This window comes from Diplotaxodon limnothrissa, linkage group LG20, assembly GCF_057381915.1.
Source record: "Diplotaxodon limnothrissa isolate DT_005_m linkage group LG20, D_limnothrissa_male_GT1.1, whole genome shotgun sequence".
NCBI classification, from domain to species: Eukaryota; Metazoa; Chordata; class Actinopteri; order Cichliformes; family Cichlidae; genus Diplotaxodon; species Diplotaxodon limnothrissa.
Window position 1 is genome coordinate 16,202,821 of NC_140615.1, and position 16,284 is coordinate 16,219,104.

Genomic DNA, 16,284 nt, shown 5'->3' on the forward strand with positions numbered 1-16,284 from the left:
TAGTATGTAGGATGAATTTAGTCATTAAGAAGAGAAAACAAGTTAAGGCAGTCAAAGATTAAATGGTGAACATTGAAGAAAGAAGGATGTTGCAGAGAGTTCAGAAAGGAGGTGAGATAGAATTACTAGACGACTGCAGATGTACGGCTGAAGTAGGATAGTCAGAGAGATGAAGAAAGTGGACAGGGGTCCTGAGAGGCTAGGATTACAACAAAAAAAAGAGAGGTGACTTTTACAGAAAGACAAGCAGAGCCTGGACTTGCAAGAGAGTAGAGTGATTAAGGATCAAGATGGAAATGTACTAACCATTGAGGAGAGTCGCTATCTTTCTGCTGCTCCCTTTAGGGGTCGCCACAGTGCGTCTTCTGCCTTTATCTCAGTCTATCCCAAGCATCCTTCTCCATTTTGTGTGACATGTTGTGTGTCCATCCTGGTTACTTTCAATGAAAAAGTTAGCATCTTAACATCTTCAACACAGACACACATACACCTTTGTTTTATTGGTAAATGTAAATGGGATTGCTTTTTCAAACAGGGCTGCTTGTTGCTTCAGGACCTGGACCTTCTTCTTCCTGGCGTTTGTCCCATGTGACAGGGTCAGCTTTGCGAAAAATCCGTCTCCATTTAGCACGATCGAAGGCGTCTTCTGGGGCGACATTGACGATCTTCATGTCAGCAACGCGGTTACTGGCCACCGGGCTCAAGCCTCATTGCTGTTTTTGCCACTGAGCTGTCGTCTAAGCGTACCACCTTAGATGGCTAAGGTCAGGACCTGGACCCCTGGCCATAATTGATGGCTCTGGCTCTCTACCAGAAAGCATGAAGGAGATTGAAATGCTAAATATAGATGATTCTTTTATTCTTGTTCTTTTGCCAAAAAGAATACACTCAAACATGGACAGACTTCTTTCATAAACCCCAACAAAGAAAGTAATTTCCAGCGTAGCAGAGGGTGTAATGTGAATATTTACAATAGACCCTTTTTCAAGTTTTCTTTGTTAGTTATTTGTTGATATATTAACAGTAAAAGGAAGTTCAACTTCCCATAAAATAATTTGTCCTTTTAAAAACACCTACTGGTGTTATGGAGGCATTTTGAGAATCCTAGAATACTCTTCTTAACCACGTGGAGGAAAAACTTTGTTTAATCATAGATGCTGATACATACAGAAACAAATCAAATCAAATCACTTTTATTGTCACATCACATGTGCAGGTACACTGGTACAGTACATGTGAGTGAAATTCTTGTGTGCAAGCTTCACAAGCAACAGAGGTGTGCAAAAATACAATAACATAAGACAAGCAACATATAAGAATGGCTAAATCTGAGAATTATATGAATAAATATATGTACAATATAAGGGTGTATGCATATTACTGAATGTGTATACTAAATATGTATATCTACGTGTGTGTATATATATGTGTGTGTGTGTACATATTTTACAAATAAATAGAGTAAACAATAAAATAAAAGTATATAAAATATACAGAGGTTGGTAGTTGGATATTGTGCAAAACAAGTGGCATTTATATACAGTATGGAGTGCATAATGTTGAAGTTCCAGTAGTGAAGGTGAGGTGTCTATGAAGTGTTCAGCAGTCTGATGGCCTGGTGGAAAAAGCTGTCTCTCAGTCTGCTGGTACGGGACCGGATGCTGCAGAACCTCCTTCCTGATGGAAGTAGTCTGAACAGTTTATGGCTGGGGTGACTGGAGTCCTTGATGATCCTCCCCGCTTTCCTCAGGCACCGCTTCCTGTAGATGTCTTGGAGGGAGGGAAGCTCACCTCCAATTATCCGTTCAGAGCACCGCACTACTCGCTGGAGAGCTTTGCAGTTGTAGGCGGTGCTGTTGCCATACCAGGTGGTGATGCATCCAGTGAGGATGCTCTCAATGGCACAGTGATAGAAGGTCCTGAGGATGCGGGGGCTCATGCCGAATCTTTTCAGTCTCCTGAGAAAGAAGAGGCGCTGTTGCGCCTTCTTCACTGTTTTTGTTTATGTGTACTGACCACGTAAGATCCTCAGCCAGATGTACACCCAGGAAGCGGAAGCTGCTCACTCTCTCCACAGCAGCACCGCTGATGGTGATGGGGGTGTGTACTTCTCTGCACCTCCGGAAGTCCACTATCAACTCCTTTGTCTTTGCGATGTTGAGGGTGAGATGGTTGTCTTGACACCAGTGGGTCAGGGCGCTGACCTCCTCCCTGTAGGCCGTCTCATCACCTTTGGTGATAAGACCCACCACTGTAGTGTCGTCCGCAAACTTCACAATGATGTTGGAGTTGTTAGTGGCCGTGCAGTCGTAGGTGTAGAGTGAGTACAGGAGAGGGCTCAGTACACACCCCTGTGGAGCACCAGTGTTCAGTGTGACGGGGGATGAGGTGATGCTGCCCAGTCTGACCACTTGGCGTCTGTCAGACAGGAAGTTAAGGATCCAGCTGCAGAGGGAGCTGCTCAGTCCTAGATCCTGCAGTTTCCTGTCCAGCTTCGAGGGAGCGATGGTATTGAATGCTGAGCTGTAATCTACAAACAGCATCCTCACATACGTGTCTCTCTTCTCCAGGTGTGACAGGGCAGTGTGTAGTGTCAGGGCTATGGCATCATCAGTGGACCTGTTGTGGCGGTATGCAAATTGCAGAGGGTCCAGTGAGTCGGGTAGTGCGGAGCAAACGAAGTCCCTGATCAGCTTCTCTTTTTTTTTTTTTTTTTCTTTTTTGCCTGTCCCGTTTGGCTCTTTTGCCATCAGAATTATTGTCTAAAGGCAAAGAAAGATGCCCAACGGATTTACTTTACCAAATTGACCATCCCAGCCTTGCCGTAATGGTCCATTTGATTCACCTTTTATTGTTTATTTTATTTTCACTTGCTGAATACGGGACAGACTGGACTGGAGGAAAGAAGGGGAGAAAGAAAGAGGGAAAGAGAAACAGCTGAGAAGAGGGACGGGGGAGAAGGGCAAAAAAAAAAAAACAAGAGAATGGGCAGAAAAAAAATGCATCTATCGATCACCTGGATCACCTGTTGAGAAAGAAAAAAGAAAACAAGCAGAAGAGAATAAACAACATCACAATGATATATGGGAATATGACAGTAAATACTAAATATTAAACATTATTGTGTAGCACATAAGATCAACAGAACACAGTGTGCTTTGAGGTAGGAGCCAAAAAGGGTGTAGTTTGTGGGTGTGATCACCCGTGTGTACACCTGTGAGCATGGACGCGCTTGTTTTTGTTTTTTTTTAAAAGGTTCCTTCATGTAACGATCTGCTAGAGGGTGTGGTGGGGCCACAGCCCCGTCCTCCAGGGCATGAAGCAGGTATGGAGGAGATCAAAACTCCAGACATCCAGAGGCCCCCAGAACACAAGAGACATGCAATGTTGCGTGGAGATCAGGGGCAGTACACCTGGACTGGTGGTGGTCCCCATCTTTAAGTAGGGAGACCGGAGGGTGTGTTCCAACTACAGGGGGATCACACTCCTCAGCCTCCCTGGGAAAGTCTATGCCAGGGTGCTGGAAAGGAGAGTTCGTCCGTTAGTCGAACCTCGGATACAGGAGGAACAATGCGGTTTTCGTCCTGGTCGCGGAACACTGGACCAGCTCTTTATCCTCTCAAGGATACTTGAGGGTGCATGGGAGTTTGCCCAACCAGTCTACATGTGTTTTGTGGACTTGGAGAAGGCATTCGACCGTGTCCCTCGGGGTGTCCTGTGGGAGGTGTTGCGGGAGTATGGGGTGTCTGGCCCATTGCTACGGGCCATTCGATCCCTATACAACCGTTGCAAGAGCTTGGTTTGCATTGCCGGCAATAAGTCGGACTCGTTCCCGGTGGGTGATGGGCTCCGCCAGGGCTGCCCTTTGTCTCCGGTTCTGTTCATAATTTTTATGGACAGGATTTCTAGGCGCAGCCAAGTGGCGGAGGGCTTTCACTTTGGTGGCCTCAGAATCTCATCTCTGATTTTTGCGGATGATGTGGTTCCGTTGGCTTCATCGGGTGAGGGCCTCCAGCTCGCATTGGAACGGTTCGCAGCCGAGTGTGAAGCAGCGGGAATGAGGATCAGCACCTCCAAATCTGAGGCCATGGTTCTCAGCCAGAAAAAGGTGGAGTGCCTACTCCGGGTCGGGGATGAGTTCCTGCCCCAAGTGGAGGAGTTCAAGTATCTCGGGGTCTTGTTCGCGAGTGATGGGAGAAGGGAGCCGGAGATCGACAGACAGATTGGTGCTGTGGCCCCAGTGATGTGGACGCTGCACCGGTCCGTCGTGGTGAAGAGGGAGCTGAGTGTAAAAGCGAAGCTCTCAATTTACCGGTCGATCTACGTCCCTACCCTCACCTATGGCCACGAGCTGTGGGTAGTGACCGAAAGAACGAGATCGCGGATACAAGCGGCAGAAATGAGCTTCCTCCGAAGGGTGGCTGGCCTCTCCCTTAGAGATAGGGTGAGAAGTTCGGCCATCCGGGAGGGGCTCAGAGTAGAGCCGCTGCTGCTCCACATCAAAAGGAGCCAGCTGAGGTGGTTCGGGCATCTGACAAGGATGCCTCCTGGGCGATAAGCATCGGACAAAAGACGTTGGACTTCTGGGACCATACGGCGCACCGGATTATAAAGTGCATTAAGCTGAAATTAAGCACTTAAGCTTAAAGGTAAATTGATTCGTTCTAAAATCCGTCATTATTATTTATAGAAAAAAAACAAATATACTGTATGTTTATTTTTCAAATAAATATTTGGGACTGAAAACTGGTTTTGATCTTCGGTTTCATTCTATAATACTGGACTTTTTTTTTCTTGAACTTTGAGTGTTTAAACGAGAGAGAAAAGTGGGACAATGTCGATGCCTGTCTGAGAAAAGTGTATAAAGTGAGTGTCACGGTTTGCCGGGGCAAGCCGTGTGAATAATAATGGATCCAAACTGCAGGCTGCTGAAGTGGAGGGTGAGTTTATTTGCAACCAAAAGGTACAACAGACAGGGTGGCGAAGAACAGAACGGTGAAAACTCTAAACTGGGAAAACTAAATAAAACACTAACCGGAATACGAACGTGATTTGCAGGGAGAATGACCAGAGAAACAACACAGAAGGGTGGAAGGGAAATAACACAGACGAACCAGCAATTACTATGACAGAAGACACAACTTAAATACAATCAGAGAACACAGAGAGATTACATACAGGTGGGAACACAGCTGGGAGTGATTAACATGACGAGACTAGGGAGGCAAACTGAAAACACTCACATAAGACACAGACCTTCACAATAAAACAGGAACTTACACAAGAAAAGACACAAACTAAGAAACGCGGACTAGATACAGGAACACACGGGCAGAACAGAGTAAACACTAACCAGAGAATTAACAGAACCACAATCACGAAGAGAAAACACAAAACGCTGGGTCAAAAGGACCCAGGATCATGACAGTGAGGGGTTTTACAGCCTTAAAACATCTAAAATAATTGTATAAAAATAAAAATAAAGTAGGCTACTTTGTGGATTTCACCTATTGCTGCTTATTTTTTAGAACATAACACCCGCGATAAACGAGAGAACACTATATACAAATACTGAGAAATATAGAATTTGAATCCTTTCTCTATTTTGCTCTGAGGCCAGGGGGGAAAGCATCACAAGTCGATGAACGCCATTTACAGATGTAGGCCCTATTCGGTAAATGCTCAAGACATCTTGAGAAATGTAAATCGCTGCTTGAGTCATCCATTTGGTTGACTTTTTTTTTTTTGGAAAATCGACCGTAAACAAGGTGCGAATATCACACCGAAAACGAAGCGCCTTACAGGAGTTTCCCCACCGGAAATAGCATATGCTATGGAGGAAAGGCTAATCAACGCCGTAGCAAACCCGCAGCTGTACGACACCAGTTCCTTTCTGTACCGAGACAGGAATAAAAAGGACCGAGCTTGGAGGAAGATATGTGAAAAGATCGGGCAACCTGGTAAGTTCATTCATTTCTCTTTTGAAATTTTTGACTGAGCCGAAGCCGCGCAAAAACTATTAGTACAATAGTACTAATAGGAAGGAATAATAGAGTTATGAAGATACTTGAAAAACACATAATTTTTGAATTCTATATACCCCTTTGTAACCCCTGTTCACCAAAGTCTATTTACCAACAAACGTAAAGCTATTACACATAAAAAATACACAGAAACATTGGAAATCACTTTTTGGTGTAACAGAGTCATAAATCACATTGTTATAATTACACAAAATGTGTTCTAAACCCCCAAACTGCTCCTTTTATACCTGACTTTTAGGACCTCCAAGCCTGTAGTTGTGTTCATTATCAGTTAGAGCCCCTCCTCATTCTTTTCTTCTTCTTCTTTGGTGCAATACTATAAATACAGTGTACCCCTTTTGCCTCTCCCCTTTTCCTACAATTCCCCTGTGGGAGAGGAGCTGGAGTGGGCAAATTATTTACTTGGAGGTCTTTCTTTCTTTTACCTTTTTTTTATCAGACACAACGCAGAATCACACCGGTTACATTGGCACAACACCGGCCTACTGTCTTGCTATTTTCCCACTGATGTACAAATACCTTTCTGCTTTTATGCATGTTGTCATATAGGAATATATGTTATTGTTTATTAATAAACAGCACACAGTGGTCCCGCTGTTCATGTTGCCTCGCTTTTTCGCAGATTTGTTTATTACACAGTACAGCTTTCAACAATGCGCATTGCATTCTGCAGCCTGATCGACAAATCTCCTCCGTGTCGCGTCTCCTGCACTTGCCAAATTTACCGTGTTTGGTTTTGATAACCATCACGTCCAATAGAAAAGACAACACAAAAACACCCATAAATGACCCTCATAACTTTTAATAATTTGTTATTTCTTACTCAGTTCAAACTGTGGGTAGAAAATGCTGTGCTGCCATGTGACCTGTTCTCTCTGTCTCTCTGTCTCTCTCTCTCACACACACACACACACACACACACACACACACACACACACACACACACACACACACACACACACACACACACACACACACACAAAGGTTTGATTAAACAAAAAAAAAAGGGAGCAATTTAAAAAACACCAGCATGCTCTCACCCAGGTGATACTTGAGCATACCTGACAGCTGCTGAGGGTCACCTGGACACAGAAACACAAACAGGTCTGATCTCATTTCCTTCTTCATGCTAAGCTCTGCTATAAGCCACAACTTGCTTTGCCGCGTGTTTGTAGATGACTGGAATCAGAGCAGAGTCTCTGCATGTCTTTATTAGGGTGGAAGCTGCTACTGATATTTGTGCAGCAGACTAAACAAACAGTTTGTGAACATTCAGCATGTTCAGTCCAATCAAAAAGCAGGAAAATAGCCCCACTGAGAAATCTCTACAAGGCACCTCTCAGCATAAGCTGCTGTAAAGAAGAGAGACGCTTTACACACGTGTGTGGAAAGTGTCCATGTGGATAAATTAAGAAAGTGAATGAAGAGAAGCTGTGTAGTTGAATAAAACTCACACATCAGCCTGCTGAGTTCATCCTGCGGCAGTGCATTGAAGGCATCGTCGTTGGGAGCGAAGAAGGTAAACACCTTCTCCTGGTTCAAAAGCTCAGTCATACCTGCTGTCTGGATGGCACTGACCAGCATGCAGAAACAGCATTAAATGATGTCAGCTTGAATAGAAACTACACAACAACACACTAACACCTGTTTGCTTTCAGTCCATATGCTACACCTGTGGGAAGCAGAAAGCTTGATGTGGTCTGCAGAGTTCATTACTAAGCAGACAACCACCCACAAACCAGACCTGGGACATGTTTCCTTTAGTTAGTTTGCCAAGTTCACACAACACAATACACAGCAAACTACCACTGAAAATAAAAAAAACTATTTAAAATATTTTAAATGAACTAACTGAAGCAAAATTGACTCCAAAACAACTATAAAACTATAAAAACAGACGATTCTGTCCACGGGTGCAAGAAGAACAACCTCAGTCCTTGAAATTAAAACAGGAGTACCAGAATTAAAAGCCAAACATCTAAAATCTTCAACGTAAAAACCAAAAAACCAACAGGAAGTATAACTGAAGAAATCGACTTTCTCCCTGGAAGGGCAGGAAAAGTCTCCTGTATCGGTTACCTGTGTCCTCTGGGCTTTGCTGCATGTATTTAGTGATTTCATGCGAAGACGAGGATCAATTATTGTCCTGTGAAGGTCTCTGTAGCTTACAAAGAAAAATGAATTAAAGAGACACACACACACAGAGGCAGCTAGACGAGGTAAAAACACTCCTGACTTCCTCTGTGATTTGTGGACAGCTGCAGTGAAGAGCAGCGCTGTGTCTGATCACACCACCTCAGTCGAGTTCAACACAAGTCCAGATCTGGAGTCGAGTATGAAGACCGAGTGCCAGCAAAGTCAGGAGGCTGGAACACACGTTTACAGGCTTTTCATTTCAGATGTGTTACTCCCCAGTCTAGGGGTACAGGAACGTAGCAAACGTAACAAAAATACACAGCCGGTGTTCTGGGAATCCATCCTACCTGACAAACCATCCTACCCGTTGTTCTGCACATGCGCACAACACGAAATTAAGTGGCGAACCGTCCTACCTTTATGAATATTAGCTAGAAGCATACTTTAACGGCTACAATTAAGTGGCAAATCATCCTACCTTTGTTAATAAGAGCTAGGAGAGCTGCTTTTGAGACACTAAGAACTCTGACTGTAAGCTTGACATAAGCTTCCTGCCCTTAGTCTCACTTCGTAGTACAATCCTGAGGTGATGGGAATGAGTCCGACTCCAAGAATCTGCTCAAACTGTGGCTGTAGTGTGAGGGACTTGCTGCCCAATCATGGTTTACAAACCCTAAAATAACATGAAAAATTCTTCTTCTTTTTTTAGGAATTGAAAGTTTTGAAAACATGTGAACTTTATTGATTCACTGATTCATTTATGAGTGTGGAGTCTAAACTCAGACCCCGCCGACTCAGAGAGTTATTCCCGTGAATGAAAAAAGAAGGCAACAGCATTGATCGATTTACTTGCGCAAGGGAGGCCTCAGTCGCTATCTCAGAAACGCACTTCGAATCCCATCACGACTGACCCCGACTCCGGCCTCCGCTCGCTGCCTTTTATTGAAAAAAAAACTGTCACAATAAACAATGGTTTACACAAGTACCTCCCCTCATAAACCCCCCTTGGTTACAAAGACAAGGCACTGTGATTGTGTGTGTGTGTGTGGGTGTGTGTGTGTGTGTGTGTGTGTGTGTGTGTGCATGACTTCCTGATCACAACTGTTTCTAACAACATCCTTGGTCATAAAGGGGGTAATCTCCCCCACACCCAATGTATGGCTCAATTCCTGTATTGGTTCACCATACACAACACAGTGAAGCCATAAAAAGGGCAGGAACCCCCCCCCTAGTGGTGCTCTATGTGAGTAAAATGACGCTGAGCAGTCTTGTTTTTGAATACCACGTTATTAAATGTGTCTGTTCTTCTTTGCAGCGTCACTGATAATTAGATAAGAGAAATCTGCATTAAACTGCACAAATTGTTGACGGAAGTTGTCCTTCCGTTTTTGGTTATGCCACTGCACCCAATGGTATCTTGATCCCACGGGCCCTGTTGAAACTGTCATTATATACCCCTGAATTAGAGGATGACTCTGCAGTATACTCACAGCTCACCTGGACCTGCATTTATGCCAAGTTGAATTAGTTACATCAGTCATTTTGGTCAATTATTTTGTGCCTATTTTAAAAATCACGCCTTTTAGGAGTAGTTACTGCCATGATAGCAACAAAATTCAAATATTTTTAGAAATCTGTTTTTAATAGTTTGATGTTGTGCTTCCATTGACCCATTGGTCAGATATTTATTTGCCTGCTTTAGTCTCTTATATGTGGGTGCACTTGATGTGTGTCTTTGTATAACTGGAGGGGACTTATTAACATGCACATAGTTGATCACCTCACTTGATTTGATGCCTTCATGGGCCTTAAGGTTTAAAGCTTCAGCTGAAACCGCTCACATTTTCTTCTTCTTTTGGCTGTTCCCTTTATGGGTCACCACAGAGGATTATTTCACCCTGTCCTCAACACCCTCTTCTGTCACTCCAACCCTTTGCATGTCCTCCTTCGCTCCATCAGTCTTCTCCATTGTCCTCCTCTTTTCCTTACTTCGAGGCAGATCCATCTTCAGCATTCTTTATCCAACATGTCCAAATGATCTCAGCCTTGCCTCTCTGACTTTGTCTTCAAAGTGCTCAACCTGAGCTGTCCCTATGATAGACTCATTTCTAATCCTGTCCATTCTGATCACTTCCAGCAACCATCTTAACATCTCCAACCATCCCACCTCCAAGTCCTCTCAAAGGACACAACTGAATCAAGTAACTAATGCTTCCAGTGAAGAGCCACAGTGGGGAAATAATGGACCCCGAGGTGTCTGTGCTGCTGCACTGTGCACACTGGCAAGGGCTGCTCGGGTCTCAAGTACAAGTGGAACTTTCCGGGAGGGAAAAAGGCGCACAAACGTGGCGCGCAGACGAAGGAAAACCCTGGAAAAATAATACTTTTACGTTTTGAAATCTACAAAGGTTTGCACTTTGAGAATCAACTTGTGAGAACTGCGAGTAATGCTCCTGTATGTGTGAAAAAAGCAGGCTCTCCAGGGCAGAAACAATGTTCCTATTTTTCTCCTCCTTCTCCCTGATGCTCTTCCACTTTAAGCTGGGTCCTTTTTATTCCTGTCTCTCTGTAAATAGCTATATTTTATATATTTATGTTTAATGTTTTTCTGTTTGAGAATTTTAATATTATTTCAAATTTTTGTAATGACTAATGTCTCAGTTCTATTACACAGCAAATATTGGCACACAGCTTGACATATGTAGAATTTATTTCATGTTATACTAATGGAAAAATATCCTACTATATAGGAACATAGTGAAGACCAATTATTTAAGAGAATAAAGAGAAGTTAGTTTATTTTGGAGGCAAGCTCCATTTATTAAGAATTTTTTTTTAAAAAGGCAGGAATGCTCTTTAGAGGTTTGTGGGTGGCTCAGAGCCGTTGTGGGGAAGTTACTGGGACTTCAAATGGGCTATTCGTTTGGCTGCCAAGACACTGCTCCCTCCTTTGAGAAGTGGGCCATGGACTTCTCCCTCACCAGGACAGCCTCTCTGGAGGAGTTGTTGGCTGCTACACGACCCAGGCCTTTTTTGCCTTTTTTGAAAAATTAACCTGTGATAAGACACAGCATATCAAGATAGAATTGTTATTATCATATAACTAAAGAGGAACTGTTCACATTTTTATCTAGGTCTGAGTTTTAAGAAAGGCTGGTGACCCCTGCTATAGAGTCTGACAGCTGCAGGGAATATATACAAATATTCAACTGGTTCTATACCAGAATTAAACCAGGTCTAAATGCAAAAAAAAGGACCTTATAAGATAGACCTTGTGAGTATCACTGGAAATATTATAATCAGTTGTCTCCATACCACAGTTTACTATCAGTTAGGCAGTTGATGGCGGTAACCTCGGTCGATATATCCCGGCTCCCTGTCACGTAAAATTGGAAGAAGAAAAAAAAAAGAGCCAGAATAAAACTTTCTACTACACGTTAGTACCATTCAAACAAAAAATAAAAAATGTTTAGTCAAATGAGAGCGCAGAGTGCAATAGTTTTAAGGCTGATTTACAGAAATTGCATTTTTTTCTAAACACAGGAGAAGTCCTCTCATTTCAATTGTGACATTTAAACTACAAAAAATGAAGACAGTAATTTTTTTTATTGTTAAAAATCAGCACAGTTGGAAGTAAACTGTGTGTAGCAAACATTTGTTTGATGAGTTTGCTCACTTGATTTAAATGTCTGTTAAGGTTCTCAGTCATCCAGTTCATCGTAGTCTAAGGAGCTTGGAAAGAAAAGCGTCTGGACTTCTTTGCTAGAAGACGTTGCGCCTCTCATCCGAGAAGCTTCTTCAGTTCTAGGGTCAGATGGTGGAGAGCCCCATGGTTCAAGCTTCCTCTTCAGTAACCATTAATAGGGACCAAAGATTTGTCACATTGTCCCCATAAACATGTTTTTATAGAACTCATTGTGACACAAATATTTAGATTCTTATTTCACAATGTGCATGAACTCAAAATCTTTAGTTTCATATTTATAAAGTATCGAAAACAAGGGCGTAGATTTGGCATGGAAGGAAGGGACATGTCCCCACCAATATCCAGCGATTATTGAATTGTCCCCACCAATAATTTGATCTCTTCGAGTAAAGAAAAACTAACCCGATAGAAAGAAAAAACATCTGTCAACGTCTCATTCACCCAGCGGTGCAGAAAGACTGGAGTCCTACGTCATGTGACAAATATGGCCAATGTGATTGGCTGTGCCTTTCAGGGAGCTCTGTTTAGTTTTAGCAGCGGCAACTCTGCGCTGCAAGGAGAGGAGGATGGCAGCAAAAAGGAAGAACCTGGGTATATGAAAGCATTTTTCAAAGAAACCTGTAAGTCACTTAAAGCCAAGTTCACTCATAAAATATGTCCGTCATAATAACGTTACAGGCTATGCTATAGGCTTTGGCCCACATCAGTCTAAAACTGTATGTAACCATGAATAATGTGTTTTGGAAACTAACTGCACAACAGGCAGCACTATTAGTTAGCTCAGTCTCAGAGTAGCATTTCTAATTTTGATTGAAACTGTCAGAGAAAACGGCAGCCTCGAGCAAGCCAGGATATTAGTTTACAGAGGCTGTTAAAATTATATGTCTAACGTTAAAATGTTGGTGACACAATAATTTCATCCTAATGGCACTGACATATTCATAGGGTTAATTTTTGAGACAAAATATCATGAGGTAGTCATGATTTTGCAAATATTCCAACCAACACAAAGCTCAGAGAGTAATGGTGACACAAGATCACAGGTGAAATTGGATGATGACTTGATGGTTCATGACTGTATTTGAAGCACATGTGTGACTGCATGTATGTGGAATGTCTCACTGTTATTCATCAGGTGACAGAGGCAGCTCTGCCATGTTGTAGCTCAGACAGAGGTGGAGAGGCGAGGTCACAGGTGACTGACTGATGATTTGGTGCTATAGATTAACTAGTATTTATTATCATGACAGTTGTTAGGCTGCTGATTCATTAGTGTATATTTGACAAAGAATCTGAATTGACATGTCTCACTTTTTATATGGCACGAATCCATGTGTTATTTTATCAGACAGCAATATGTCCTAGTGCAGTCAGAGGGGAAGAGCCAGGACCAAAGCTGAGGCACATCAAGCACAGAATAATAATTGTAATCTGAGGATAAAACGCATGTACTGAGGCTGAAAGAAGCTTCACTACATTCAGTCATTCACCCATTCACACACTGGTGACGGCAAGCTACATTTTAGCCACAGCTGCCCTGGGGCGCACTGACAGAGGCGAGGCTGCCGGACACTGGCGCCACCGGGCCCTCTGACCACCACCAAACACGGGGTTAGTATCTTGCCCAAGGATATTTGGCATGCAGCCAGGAGGCAGCCTAGGATCAAATCACTGACCTTCTGGTTAGTGGCTGACCTGCTCTGCCACCTGAGATACAGCCACCCCTAAGAAGACTAAAAAGATGGGTAAGGTTAACATTGACTCGAATGAGATTAAACAATGCTGCTGTATGTCCACCAGGAGAGACTGGACAGTATAGAAGTAAAACCAATATGCCAGCAGTTTATCTCAGTTAACAAGAGGAGCAGGCATGTGTTTGGCTGCTTCACATAGTGGACATTGAGTTGTTGTGTGGGACACCAGTAGTCCGTCTCTGTTGCTGTAACAGTAGTTCATGTTTAGAATAAAAAAAATCCCAGCTCACTGAGTTGATCGGGCCAATAGTGCCTAAAATGTTGCATAAAATTGCTGAGAGATCTTTTACTTTGTGGTAATCTTAGATGAGTAGTTTTATGGACAAAACCCACCAGGTCATTCAGTGTTCCCTTAGTGCTAATGTATAACAGATGTTGGTGTAACTGAAGTAATGTTGTTAAGTCTTTAAAGTCATATTCTTTTATTGTCATGACTGTATTTGAAGCTATTTTTATGTTTGTATGATACCTGATTTATATGAAATATGATTGAAGTAAACTAAAGCCTAAAATACTTAGTCAGTCATTTGTTTAATAGTAATTTAACATTATATAATTCAAATGTAAAACTATGAATTGTAATTTTAAATGGTTTAAAAGCATGTAGAATAGCATATGTAGGAAAGTGTATTTCTCCTTTTATCAAGAAGCAAAGACAAAAAGGGGAAAAAAAGAAACAGGGCAGGGTTCGGTGGTTGAATCATCCGTCCCCACCAATGCCAAAACCAAATCTACGCCCTTGATCGAAAAGAATACATTTATTCCAATGTATGAAATACACTTCTTGTAAAAAAGCTGATTGGAAATGCATTAAAAAAAAAAGGCTCCTGCCATGACCTTCCTTCTGTACACACACACACACACACACACACACACACACACACACACACACACACACACACACACACACACACACACACACACACACACACACACAAAGACTGGTGGACCTAAATCTTCACCTCCAAGTCCGTTCACATACAAGAGGAAGGGGAGTGAGCGGGTCAGCGCTCAGGGCACAGAAACTACGCTGGCTTGGAACACACACCATTTATTTCCATAAAAAACACAGCCAGAATCACAAATACAAGTTAAAATCCCCCGTATACAATAAAAAAAGAGTTCTCAATGTGCTAAAAACCCTGCCGGCAGAAATAATTATACACTATTAAAACAAAGCTAAACGAATGTCTCCCATATGCTAAAATTCCCCTCCCACAGTCCCATAATCCCACAGTACAGCCACACGTGGGCGAATGTTCCTTATCTGACACAGGAGAGGAATTTCTCTTCCGGGATGGAAACCACGCCGGGCAGAAGAACAAGGAGGGGGCTCCTGTCGCAGACCTGTCTCCTCCTGACAGCACGTCACCGCACAGTCTCGCCCCACTCCATACCTGCACCTACCTCCCTCGTAGCACTGTCAGATGCAGGCAGAGGGGCATCCCTGCCCTGTTGTGAATTGCGGCCATCGCCACCCACTGTTGTTGTTCCTGCCGTTGGGACTGGATCACTGAACGACTCGTGGCACCCCACAGTCAGGCAGCAGTTCCTTCAACACACGTGCGGGCTTACACGCGTTCCTTTTTCTCCTGCTCACCTTTCATGCATCGCTTCTCTTGTTTCTTCTTCTTCTTCTTCTCCTCCTCCTCCTCCTCCTCCTCCTCCTCCTCCATTTTAATGGCGGTTGGCAAACAACCTTCTCTTGTCTCTGCGCTCACTATCCCCTTTAACAGGTCAGCCCGGCGGCTGATAGGGCATCTTAGTGAACGCCCCCACCTCACAGGTGCCTACAATTGTCTGCTTAGTCCACAGTGGATTAAAGGAATATGGTACAACAACACTAACACACATAATATAAATATGAGGATAAAACTATGCAATATAAATATCAATAAACAAACATGCAATATAAATATCACAATAAAATCATCTGTCTCAGCTGAACTATGGACACGCACACACATACACTTACACTGATAAGCACTCATACATCCCCCCTCCCCTTCCAATGCCTTTGATGCTTGTTCCCTCCTGGGAACACGAGGCGGGTCTGGGCCCGCGCTGGAGAGTCGGTACAGTGGCAGGATGGCTGCTGTGTTGCCTGGGATTACTCCTCATCCCTTACCCAACCCTGTTGCTGGTCACGTGCTCCATAATGTTGTACTGTGGACATTTATGTGCTTTCTGTGCAGAGGAGTGTTTTTGTTTCCTGTTCTCATGCTGTCCTCTATAGCCCAGCATGAACAGAGGTCTCTTTTTTTCCTCTTGTACTTTCCCATTGTAGTGTATATTGCAGTGTTTTTTTCTGTAATGCAACCGTTCTCTGACTTGTATCCCCCATGTGATGTCTGTGTACTGTGTGTAAGGTCGGGGGCGGGTTCATTCCACTGCCAGGCAACCTGCCACTGCTTGTGGCAAAAAAATTTGAACTTGAACTTGAACACACATTCACACACTGGTGATGGCAAGCTACAGTGTAGCCACAGCCGCCCTGGGGCGCACTGACGGAGGCGAATGGTGCCTTTCCAGATGTGTAAGGTGCCAATTCCATCTTCACCAATGCACCCCCATACCATCAGAGATGCAAACTTTTGAACAAGCTGGATGTTCAGTCTCCTCTTTAATCCAGACAAAGCAGCGT